Consider the following 12,848-nt stretch of genomic DNA (forward strand, 5'->3'; position numbering starts at 1 on the left):
ATGTGGGGAGGGAGTTGGAACCCCACTGTGTAGGGTGGGCTGGGGGGGTTCTTAGAACACCGCCTTGTGAATTTTGGGACGGGGGTCGTTTCGGTGTTGTGCTGGAACTGACCAAGAGGGCCTCCTAACTGAGGCCTAACTTGCCCACTGTGGCTCTGTTCCTTCTGCTGTGGGGCGTGAGTGGGGAACCTCGCCATGACAGGAGTCAGTGGACCAATTTGGGAAATCTCCTCTTAGTAAGCTTTTTTTTTTGTAACTGTCAGGCCTGCATGTGTTTTGTTTGTACTGTTTATTGGTTTTTGGACTGTACAACTGACCACTCCATCTAGCCCCCTAGACTTACAAAAAGAAACTGAGGAAGAGGTAAAGAAGAGGTACCCCTGGTTTTTCAGGGAGATAACTTGGAAGAAGAAATATTTCCTCCCCCATACTCTCCTTTCCAGGTTCTTTTTGCAGAATCTGAGAATGATCAAGAGGAGGAGGGAGCTATAGAATCCTCGGCACCTGCCCTTAAAGTTTCTGAGGGACCAGTCACTCAACGATGCCATGGGATCAACCCCTCTTCTAATACAGCTGTTTTTCTCTTAGCACCATAGGTCCTGTGTATGTGGATGGTCAACAGCAACTCCAATATTGGTCATTTTCTACCAGTGACCTATACAAAAATGCCTATACACCCAAAATGCCCCCTTTTCTGAGAAACACCAGGATTTAATTAGTTTGCTTAAACTATTCACTTTATTCATCAGCCCATTGGGATTTTAGTCAGCTTTTACAGGCCTTTTTTACCACCGAAGAAACAGACTGTATCCAAGAGGTGGCACGGAAACATCCCTGGCCCCACAGGAGCACCTATCATGGATCCTGCCCTGATCACTGCCTATTTTCCTGAGATCCGACCAACATGGGACTACAATATGGTTGAAGGTAAGGAGTGACTCCTCATCTATCACCAGGCTCTGTTGGCAGGTCTCCAGGCGGCAGCTTGCCAACCTCCTAATATGGCCAAAGTTTTTTATGTTAGACAGGGAGGAAGTGAAAGTCCATCAACATATCTTGAGTAGCTCGTAGAAGCTTTTAGTCAATATACTCCAAATATCTTGAGACCCAGGAGTCGGCTCAGATGATTATGTTTGCCTATATAAGTCAAGCTGAACCAGACATAAAGCAAAATTTGCAGACTCTAGACAGACTTGGTGAAAAGTCTATTAGGGATCTATTAGCTGTGGTAGAAAAGGTTTACAATAAGAGAGAGACAGAGGAGCAAAGACAGGAAAGGAAGGACAGAGCATGTGAAATTGAGTGTTAAAAGAGCAACCAGACCAAGGAAAAGAGTCCAGACTTGTTGAACACGACACTATCGCATGCCGAGCATACCTGGTTCACAGAAGGGAGCAGTTTCATTTGAGATGGAAAAAGGTACGCAGGTGCAGGAGTCACCATGGACACTGAGATAGTGTGGGCAGAAGCACTCCCCCAGGGAACGTCTACACAAAGAGCAGAACTAGTGACACTAACAAAAGCCCTACACATGGGAAAAGGGAAGAGACTAAACATTTACATGGATAGTCAGTATGCTTTTGCCACTGTGCATGTTCATGGAACCATTTACCAAGAGAGGGGCTGTTGACACCTGAGGGAAAGGCAATTAAAAACAAACAAGAAATTTTAAGCCTCATCCAGGCCTTATGGGAACCAGCAAATATTGCCATTATGCACTGTCCTGGCCATCAAAAGGTAACTGATTCAATAACCAAAGGAAATAACTTGGTCCATCAGGCAGCTAAGAAGGCGGCCCTCCAGCCCAGAGTGGAAGTAGACCCAGGGCCACAAGTTATGCCTCTTGAGCCTCAGTACTACCAAGAAGATTTGCAGTGAATAAAGAAAATTTCCATGGCCTAACCCCTGAACAGAGAAAGAAATGAAGACTGATGGAAAACTGGTGAGGGAAAAGTTATCTTGCCACAAAGATTGGGCAAGGGAATTCTTATGAGAATCCATTGGGTCTCACACATGGGAACCCGAAGAATGCAGCACTTGCTGACACTCAGAAGTAAAAATCAGGCAAGGAAATCAACTCATTGAAAACATTGTTAAAAATTTTAAAGCCTGTTAGCTCACCAATGCCCCCAATCAACCGGTTACAAAAGGAGCTCGCCTCTGTGGAGATAGACCAGGTGTGTGTCAGAAAGTAGACTTCACAGAAATTAAAACTGGAAAATTTGGATATAAATATTTGCTAGTTTTTGTAGACACTTTTTCAGGATGGGTTGAAGCCTACCCAACAAAGCATGAGACCAGGAACGTTGTGGCTAAGAAGATCCTGGAAAAAATCCTACCCAGGTATGGCTTCCCATCCACCATTGGGCCTTCTATTCAAAAGTAAGTCAGGGAATAGCCGCAGCATTGGAGACAGATTGGAAATTACACTGTGTTTATAGACCCCAGAGTTCAGGGAAGGTAGAAAGAATGAATCGGACTCTAAAAGAGACCTTAACTAAATTGGCCTTGGAGAATGGTGCAGACTGGGTAACTCTGCTTCCTTTTGACCTGTTTAGAGTAAGAAATTCATCCTATCAGCTTGGCTTTACTCCTTTTGAAATAATGTATGGACAACTCCCAACCTAGCCTCCAGACTGAATTGCTTGCTGATTTGGATGATACTGAATTTCTGTGTAAGCTTGACTATTTAGAGCTGGTGCATAAGAGGATGTGGCCCCAGCTTAGAGCATCATATGATTCTGCTTCTATTCCTGCCCCCAATTTGTTTAAACCAGGGGACTAGGTGTTTGTTTGAAGGGACAACTTGAGATCTCTGGAACCTTGGTAGAAGGGACCTTACATAGTGCTACTGGGTACACCTACTGCCCTTAAGGTGGATGGCATTGCTGCTTGGATCCACTGCTCCCACTCCAGACCTGCTGACCACTTTGCCCTAGACGACTGTGGGGAAACTTAGGGAAGTCTCCAAGCATCCTACCCAACCACTCCGCATATGCCTCAAGTAAAGAAAAATGAACTCCTTGTTATTGGTATTGTTGTTTAATAGAATAGCTAAGGTCAAAGAGGGACCATAATCCATTCAAAATCAAGAGCTGTTGGAGTTTAGTTTTGGGCCAGAGCCATAAGATGGTGTCTTGGGACTATAAGTCAAAGGGGGGAAATGCAGGGTTAAAGTTTTGAGGCAGTGACCACTTGTTGCTTGTTTCTAGCAGAGCAACACATGGTGGTAATCCAAACACCAGGTTGGTTGTGTGCCTTTATAAACCCTTCAAATCTTCAGCTTGATGCTCTCCACCTAGGCTCCTCTGTGTCAGAGTGTGGGACTAGGCCCGAGCTGCAGCTCATTTAAGTAAAACCTTAAAACAGCTGTAAAGTCTGACTCTCGGTGGTCTTTTTGGTGGGGGTCCTGCGACTTGGGTATAACAATGTTTCAATTTTTCTCTAGTACCCCTCGAGATTTATACTAAGGGCTTGTGTGGAGCGGTTCCTCGGTGAATTCTTGAGGAAACCACTTGAAGCGTCCTCAGGAGATTGCCATTCAAGCCAGCCAAGCAGGAGAGTCTCTGAGACTATTTTATCCAATAAACCACCAGAGAACCAGAAGGGGAACAGTGGCCCAGAGGGTAGAGCTCCTGCTTTGAGAGAGAAAACTGAGCAGGAGATACAATCCTGACCAGGCAGGAAAGCCTGGGAATTGCTTATGTCCAGTTAACTACGAGATGGTGGTAAGTGGAGCTTTCGTGGTGGTAGTGCCTCAGCCTTGAGCAAAGCATCTCAGGAACACATCAGGCGCTGAGTTTAAGCCCCGGGATGGCTACAAAAAAATTCAAAAAGAGAAAGCCAAGTTTATGTGTCAGTGTCCTACCTACTTATGTGTGTATGTATATTACCTCCCATAGTGCAAACAGACCTATGCAATGCTTCTGCTTTTATTTACTGGTTTATTTTTCAGATATGCTAGTTGCGCATACTGCATCATTCTGTTTATTTCAGGCCCATTGCTTTTCTCTTCCAGGGTTCTAGGCCTGTGTCTTTATATGATGCGCACTGAAGCTCTCAGCAGCCTTTATTTACATTTTATTATGAGGCCAATGCAGGAACAGTCACAAATCAGGCAGGGGAAGAGAAGATCAGGTTTTTTAGAAGTAATCGGTATTCAGAAAATTAAATTTGAGAACATAAAATGGTAGCATACTTATGTAAAAACTACCATTAAGAAAAAATGAAGGGGCTGGGAATATGGATTTAATGAGAAAGTGCTTGCCTAGCATGCAAGAAGCCCTGGGTTCGATTCCTTGAGTTCAACCCAACAACTGTCAAAGAGATAGCTACCTAGGTAGGTAAGTAGGTATAAAGAAAGAAACAGAGAGAGAGAGAGAGAAAGATAGAAAGACAGAAAGAAAAAAAGAAAGGAAGGAAGGAAGGAAGGAAGGAAGAAAGAAAGAAAGAAAGAAAGAAAGAAAGAAAGAAAGAAAGAAAGAAAGAAAGAAAGAAAGAAAGAAAGAAAGAAAGAAAGAAAGAAGGAAGGAAGGAAGGAAGGAAGGAAGGAAGGAAAGAAAGAAAGAAAGAAAGAAGAAAGAAAGGCAGTTGATAGATGAAGCTGTTTTTCACATCAGAAGGAAAGAAGGGAACATTTTCTAGTCATGAGGGTTTCTGCAGTGTGCCAGGACACCAGCATCACTTTCACACAACCGCAGAGCCCGATGACTGTCTCTGTCCCACTTCTCAGGCAGCCAAGCACCCCAGAGTCAAGAGGGGAGAGCCACGTTCTAACTCAGCTGCTTGGAGACAGAAGAGAAATGGCCCTACCTCTCCTTGGACTGGGGATTTGCATTAATGATTTGGAGCATGAAGTAAGGAGAATGGACTGGCAGAGATAGAAGGGTCTTCAAACCGGACAGATGGAGAGTCAAAAATCCACTCCCTAAGAACAGGAAGCAGGATTTTTCTACTCTGTTCCACCCCTCTCCCCCACTAAACTGACTCTCTGTTGGTAAGCTAAAGATAGCCTGAGGCTCCTTTCACCTGAAGGAGGAAGGTTAATTCTTCATCATTTGAAGAGGCTGAGAAAAGCCTGACCCTGCTGTCACTCTAACAAATGTTTCAGGTTTCCCTCATTACTGGTTGTGCCTGGAATGAATGAAGTGGTTTTGCAGCTCACTTCCCTGTTGACTGTGTACATTATGCCTCTTAATCCCGCAGGTCTAGGTCTCTCCAAGTAGCCTGGCTTTTGAACTTTTTTCTGTCCTTCAAATAATGTTACACTGTAGTTCTTCCTGCTAACAGGGCTAGGGCTTGGATCCTGAGAACTTCATTTGAACCCAGGATGGGTCAATAATATTTCTTTCCTTCTATAGCTCAAGAACTCCAAGAACATTTAGAGTGTAAGTAACTTCTCATCACGAAGGGAAACACAGAAACCTCTTGAGCATCTGACCTTTCAGAACTGGAAGTCAGAGTGTCCTAGACTTCCCTGCCTTGGCTGTTTTCACCCTGTGATACTGAGACCTAGGCCTCCTGAGATAGTGTGATGGGCGTGAGCTATTGGTTCTCTGCTAGGTTCAGAACTATAATGACATTGACAATACAAGTCAACTGCTTATCACAAAGAACTTGAGGAGCACATTAAGCCTTTCAACAATAGGCCTTTCAGAACCCTGCAGGACACAAGTTTATAATGCTAGAGACTGACAGGCTGGGCTTATGTATGTTCTACACTTGAACCTTGAGGTCTGACTCCAAATCTGTTGTACAACAGCATTCATTTTCCAAAAAAATATTCTCATAATTAGCAAATAGGAAAAGTACTTTGATTATCCCTCACTCTTTTTCCAGTTGTGTGTCTCAAACTGAAGCCTGGGCGCTGTCCCTGAGCCATTCAGCTCAAGGCAAACACTGTACCAATTGACCCACAGTGACACATGGGGTTTTTTGATGGTTCATTGGAGGCAAGAGTCTAACAGGCTTTCCTTCCCGATGCTGTCTTCAAACTGTGATCTTCAGATCTCAGCCTTCTGAGAAAGTAGGTTTCCAGAGCCACTGGAATCTGGCGTATTGTTTTTGCCAGACCTGGGGCTTGAAATTAGGGCCTGGGTACTGTCTCTGAGCTTCTTTTTCTCAAGGCTAGCCCTCTACCACTTGAGCCACACCACAGCTTCTGGCTTTTTCTGAGTATGTGGCAGTGAGGATTCAAACCCTGGCAATCATGCATGCTGAGCAAGCTCTCTACCACTAAGCCACATTCCCAGCCCCAACCTTATGATTTCATCCCTCGACTTTCCTATCCACAAGAAAAGGCTTCTGAGTATAAATCATCTAAACAAATCACTATAGGAATTTGTCCAAAGATAAATAAGACAAAGCTCATACTGGGGACAGACTCTAACCATGTGATGACTTGAAAAATGCCTCCATTTAATTATGTATCATGTTTCAGTACTTAATAAAGTATTAATGAAAAATGAGCATGAGTCAATGTACTAAATTATTGTGTATAATATATGTACAAAACATAATTAATATTATGTGTATAATAATACTAAATAAAATAAACAATATAATGAATAAATTAAAATTAAATACAAAATCAATAAATATAATCATAATATGAAATAAACATACATATGTACCTATATATCACATATTACACATGTATACAAATATTTTTTTCTATTGCAGGGTCTTAATTCATGCCCTGTGAACTCTAGCTTGAAAATCTTTTCCTCAAGAACAGTGCTCTTAGCCTTCACCCATGGTGCAAAAGAGTTACATGGACAGTGAGCTCAAATCCCAGCAATGTCAGAAATACTGGCCCCAGTTCCAAGACAGTGACTTAATATTTGTAACAGAAGCAGTTATGTTTATTCAGTTCCATAATGAACATTTAAGAATATCAGTGTAGAATTTTGTACAGCTACTCAGACATCCTTCACTTACCCCCAAAGTGCTTCTTGAGCACTACATATTTTTGTACGTTTTTTACTGTAAAAATATTGTACAGAGGGGTCACAGTTATATGAGCAAAATAATGAGTATATTTCCTATTGAGCATTGTTGCCTCGTTGTTTGTTTTCACCCTACCTTCCCTTCCCGCCAGTCTTCACAACTAACTTTCCTTGTCGAGGTCAGTGACTTAATTATTTATTTTGGCTTGGCATGGGGTTTGAACTCAAGTAGTGGCAACTCTGTGCCTTCTGTCACATTGCTACACATTCATCAAGTCTCTGAGTTCAAATCCCAGGCTAGGAAAGAAAACTGGTAGAAATTGCAAACCAGGGAGCTTTATCATATCAAATTAGTTAGTTAGTTAGTTAGTTCATTAATTTTGCCAACTACGGGTCTTGAACTCAGGTCATGGCAACTCTGACTCAGCTTCACTCTCCCTAGGATGGGGGGCAGCCTCGGGACCCACAACCTATCCTGGGACCCTAGACCCAGATGGCTTGCAGGATGAAAAAAAAAAAACAGAACAGCACAAAAAATAGGGAGCTGTAGAGGGCTCAGGGTTTTATAACTTTTTCTTTGCACGGTAACCATCCTGGGTCTGAATGACGGGAAATCCTGAAATACTGGTTTCTGGACCAGGAAAAGTCATGGAATGCGATCGATCTTATCCTTGAATGAGTACTTCATGCATGATGTGACTAGGAAATGATGGGCAAGACTCATGGGATATCGCTTATTTGTAAAGCAGTGTAGATGAAGCGTGACAATAATCATCACAGTCATGAAATGAAAGCATCTGGAAAGATCCAAGAATCAGTAGACACATGGTAGATTGGATTCCATCACAGGTTATCATCTCTCCTACTCTATACAAATGTGTACTTATTTGCATACTACCTTCAACTTATGAATGGATGACTGCTGTGTGCCCTCCCCCCATACCCACACCTGGGGGTCCATCTCAGGTTCTGGGAACGGCCTTACTCCTTAGTGGCTCACAGACTGGTGTGCTCACATGGACCCATTCGTCAATTGGGTCTGCTGGTCCCCGAATTCAGATCCCAGCAGTGCAAAAAGATTCATCCTGATGTCAAAAGCCAATTTTTGCCCCTGTGTTCCTTTCCTATGCAAGTGTTGGGTCTCAAGTAGGATGGAAAATGCATGGGCCACCCTGGGGCCATGGGAATAGGTTGTTATCATATGAGCCCAGTTATACCTGTCATCATTTACTGAAGAAAATACACAATACATCCATGAATAGCATACAAAATAGAATAACTACACTAAATGCACAATGCAGTCCACACGGATTTGAATATACATCCCATGTTGAAATGATGCATTCAGGACAATTGTGGCCTCCCTAGTGCTCGATCTCTGTTTCTGGGAAGAGCCCAGCAACTTAGTGGCTCACAGTCTAGTGTGATCACATGGACCTATTGGGCAGTTGGACCTCCTAGGCCCAAAGTTCAAATCCCAGCACTGCCAAAAATTCACTCTGATGTGAGAAGCCAGCCATTGCACAAGGTTTCCTGTGCTGTGCAAGTACTCAGCTAGGATGGAGAATGCATAAGCAACTCTATACTCATGGGAATAGTTTGTCATCCAGGTCACCACAGTTATATCTGTCATCCTATACTCACGGAAATACACAATACATCAATGAATAAGACACAAAACCAAGACAATGACTATACTGAATGCAAGATGCTGCCATCAAGCTATGGAAATATAGATCCTCTGTTTAAATGATGAATTTATGACTATATTGGCCCCACCTGGGCTCCATCTCAGGTCCTGGGAATGGCCTAGCTCCTTAGTGCCTCACAGGCTGTTGTATTCATTATGACTCATTCACCAATTGGGCCTGCTAGGCCTTGAGTTCAAATCCCAGCACTACCAAAAGATTCATCTAGATGTGAGAAGCCAATAGATCCACCTGTTTTCCTGTCCTGTGAAAGTCCTGGGTCTCAGCAAGGATGGGAAATGATATATAGGCAACTCCATAGCCATGGGAATAGGTTGTCATCCATGTCAGCACAGTTATATCTATCACCATACTCAATAAAATACACAATACATCCATGAATAAGACACAATTAAAAGAATAATTACACTGAAGCATACCACACCTGCAGGTAAAGAGAAACCCTATGTTTAAAAAAGGTGGGCTTGTTATTTTTTCCAGTGTTGGGGATTCAAATCAGGCTCTGGGTCAGGCCTGACATTCTAGTCTTCAAGGATTGTGAGATTCTCCTTACCCCAAAGTGCAACAGAGCTACCCATTCCTCAGTTCACATCCCAGTACTGACAAAAAATTCATTCTGTTGTTAGAAGCCAGTCTTTGCACATGTTTTCCTCTCTTGTGCAAGTCCCGGATCTCAACTACGATAGAGAATGCATAGGCAACCCTATAACCAGGGGAACAGGTTGTCATCCATGTCAGCACAGTTATACCTGTCACTATACTCAATAAAATACACAATAACTTCATTAATTAGACACAAAATAAGGAGAAGTGCACCAAATGCAAGATGCTGTCCTCACTGGTATGTAAATATAGATCCTATGTTTAAATTATGAATTTCTGCCTATCCTGGCCCTCCCTGGGATTCGATGTCAGGTTCTGGGAATGGCCTATCTCCTTCGTTGCTCACAGGGTGGTGTCCTCACCTTGACCCTTTTGCCAATTGGGCCTGCTAGGCTCTGAGTTCAAATCCCAACACTGTCAAAGATGAATCCTGATGTGTGAAGCCCATCAATTCACCTGTTTTCCTGTCCTGTGAAAGTCCTGGGTCTCAGCTAGGATGGAGAATGCATAGGAAATCCTATAATCCTATAGCAATAGATTGTCATCCATGTAAACACTATTATATCTGTAACCATGCTCAGGAAAATACACAGTACTTCCATGGATAAGACAGAAAATAAGGAGAATAAGTAAACCAAATACAAGATGCTGTCCACACATGTAAATATAGATCCTATGTTTAAACAATGACTTTATGACTACTGTGGCCCATCCTGGGGATCAATATCAGATCCTGGGAATGGCCTAACTCCTTAGTTGCTCACAGGCACGTGTGTTCACCGTAAACTATTCACCAATTGGTCCTGCTAAGCCCTGAGTTCAGATCCCAACACTACCAACAATTGGATCATGGAGTACGAAGCCAAGTGTGCAACTTTTTTTATGTTCTCTGAGAGTCCAGGTTGTCAGGCATGCTGGAGTAGATGTCAACAAATCTAGATGCCATGTTATAGGATGTCATCAATGTAATAAACAGAATGGGTGTCATCATATTAAAATCAACAGTAAATAAATGAATAAAACAAAAAGTACAAGGAACAACCACATCCTAGTCCTGGCACCTTTACACTATGTGATGCCCAATTCTTAGGTATTTCATTATGCCCACATTTAAATGAATGTGATTGTTTAAATGCTTCATAAAGTATTAATTAAAATTGATCAGTGTACCATAATATAATTGCATATTATTTTGTCCTAGAATCATTCCAGAACTATTCAATCATGACACACATCACATTCCATTATATGGATAGAAATGAGATTCTTAGGATCTCCTGCCATTTAGAGGTAGCAGGACCAGGATTTGAATTGTGGGCTCCAGCTCCTACTACTTTAACCTGAGGATAGGGAACTCATTGGTCTGTCCAAGAATCAGCAAGACCCATGATTAGCCAGGCACCAGTGGCTCTCACCAGTCCTCCTTGATACTTACCAGGCTGTGATAAGGGGATCATGCTCAGTCACCCTTGGCAGGAAAGTCCTTGAAACTCCTGTCCAACTTGTGCCAACAAATCCAGAAGTAGAGGTGTATGGCTCCAGTGGTAGTGGAGCAGCCTTGAGCAAAAGCAGCTCACAGACTGTGCCTAGATCCTGAGTTCTAGGTCCAGGACTGGCAATAAACAGCCATATACAATAATCTGTGCAGCCATCTGGCTAAAGCAGGTCACCCTCTTGTTCCCAACTGGATTGGACAGAGTTTCCTGGGAAAGGTTCTGCTATTATTTGACTCTGCCCGTTCATTCTGCATCACAGGATTCCAGCCACACCCCCATTCTTTCATGGTTCTTTCTGACCAATGGGATACAAGAATGGAAGCCACACCCCATATTCCTCCTTCCCCCCTCCTGGCCCGGACCCGTACCTCTACCGTGCCCCACACTCTGGGCCAGGCAAATATGCCCCAGTGGGTGTTTACCTGAGGATCCCACCCCCATCCCTACTGGCCAGTGCCCCTGGAAAAAGGAAGATGCAGGCTTGGATGAGGAGTTGGCAACAAAGAGCCCCTGGCCTGGAGCAGTGGGAGCCACACAGCGGCACATCTGCACCCTTCTTCCTGGTGAGAACCTGAGGCTTTAGCTAGAGGTGGGGAGCTGCATGGCTGCCTTCTGGGGTCTTTTCCTTTTTCCTGGGGGTGAGAGTGTTGGATGCAGAAGATAGACCCCCCCCCCTTGCTGTGTGAGACCTTGTCTTCTGTGCTTGGTAAACTTTTTCAACTGAAGAGGGTCCCAGAAAACCCAGCAGGGAGGTAAGAATGCTGGGGTCAGAACAGAAGGTGAATATCTGGGAAGACCCCCTCCCCCCCACACACACATACAATCGGCCTATCCCCCGCCCCCAACTGTCTAAAGTTCTCACAAGTTGATCACATTTCCCATGTCTACCAGCTTCTGCTGGTGCTCCCGGTCCATCAGGTCTCCAACAAACTCAGGAGATGCACAGCTCTGTGTGTGTGTGTGTGTGTGTGTGTGTGTGTGTGTGTGTGTGTGTGTGTGTGTGTGTGTGTGTGTATGTGTGAAAGAGAGAGAGACAGACAGACAGACAGAGAGTCAGAGACAGAGAGAGTCAGAGACAGAAACAGAGACAGAGGCAGGGAGAGACAAAGAGAGACAGAGAGATCAGAGAGACAGAGAGACATACATAGAGAGACAGAGACAGAGAAAGAGAGGTCATGTTTCTCTTTGTACAGCCTGACTGTACTAAGGTGAGTGATCTGTTGGCAAATTGCAGGTGCTACAAGGAAGAGTGTTCTGTTCTGTCACCATTCTGAATATGTGTGTGTGTGTGTGTGTGTGTGTGTGTGTGTGTGTGTGTGTGTGTGTGTGTGTGTGTGTGTGTGTTTGTGTATGTGTGTAGAATTGGGTTGTAACAAGGAGGCTGGATGCTTTTGGTAACTTCTACCTGCTTTCTTTCGGGGGTGCATGGGCTTCACAGCTGAGGTCTGGGGGCCTGGAAGGGTGAGAGGCTTGAAGGGGACTCAGCATTGTTAAATTACAAGAACAAGGGATCTCTGTTCCCTGGAGCTGTGTACTCTCTTGGGCCTGGTTGGTGGCAGTGGGAGCTTGGGAGGACCTGGGAGTGTGGCTTGAAGTTGGTGGCTTCCCAGGGGGAAAGAGAGTATGGCCAACACTTAGTAAGGATATGAGCCCTGCTAGTATGGAGTACAACAGCATAGCTCAGACTCCAGGTCTTATCATGATGTCTGAAGGGTGAAGCCAAGCTACTTTAAATCTTGAGCTGTGATCTTCAGATCTCAGCCTCCTGAGTAGCTAGGATTATAGGCAAGAGCCTCCGGCACTGGGCCTCTGGTTATTTTTTGTATATTAGGGTTTGACCTCAAGGCCTTAGGCTTGCCAGTCAGCTCTTCTATCATTCAAGCCAAGCTTTTATGTCTTGGGGATTTCTGAGATGGTGACTTAATATATGCTCAGGCTGGGCTGGATCATGGTCTTCCTATCTGTGATAGGCATGCGCCACCAGGTCTTGTCCCCTGTAATTGGAATTGTAGACATGTGGTGCCATGCTCTGTCATTGGTTTAGAGGGATTGTCCCAAACTCAGTCCATGGCAGCCAATTCTTGACCATAGGT

At 44.0% G+C, this 12,848-nt stretch overlaps 1 pseudogene; it reads left to right on the forward strand.

Moving 5' to 3' along the window:
- The window catches only part of LOC138805446 (MTRF1L release factor glutamine methyltransferase-like), a 408,270-nt pseudogene that overhangs the window by 303,534 nt on the left and 91,888 nt on the right, over window positions 1-12,848 (forward strand).

The sequence above is a fragment of the Dipodomys merriami genome, unplaced genomic scaffold (assembly GCF_024711535.1).
Source record: "Dipodomys merriami isolate MVZ:Mamm:240054 unplaced genomic scaffold, mDipMer1.0.p SCAF_393, whole genome shotgun sequence".
Lineage (NCBI taxonomy): Eukaryota > Metazoa > Chordata > Mammalia > Rodentia > Heteromyidae > Dipodomys > Dipodomys merriami.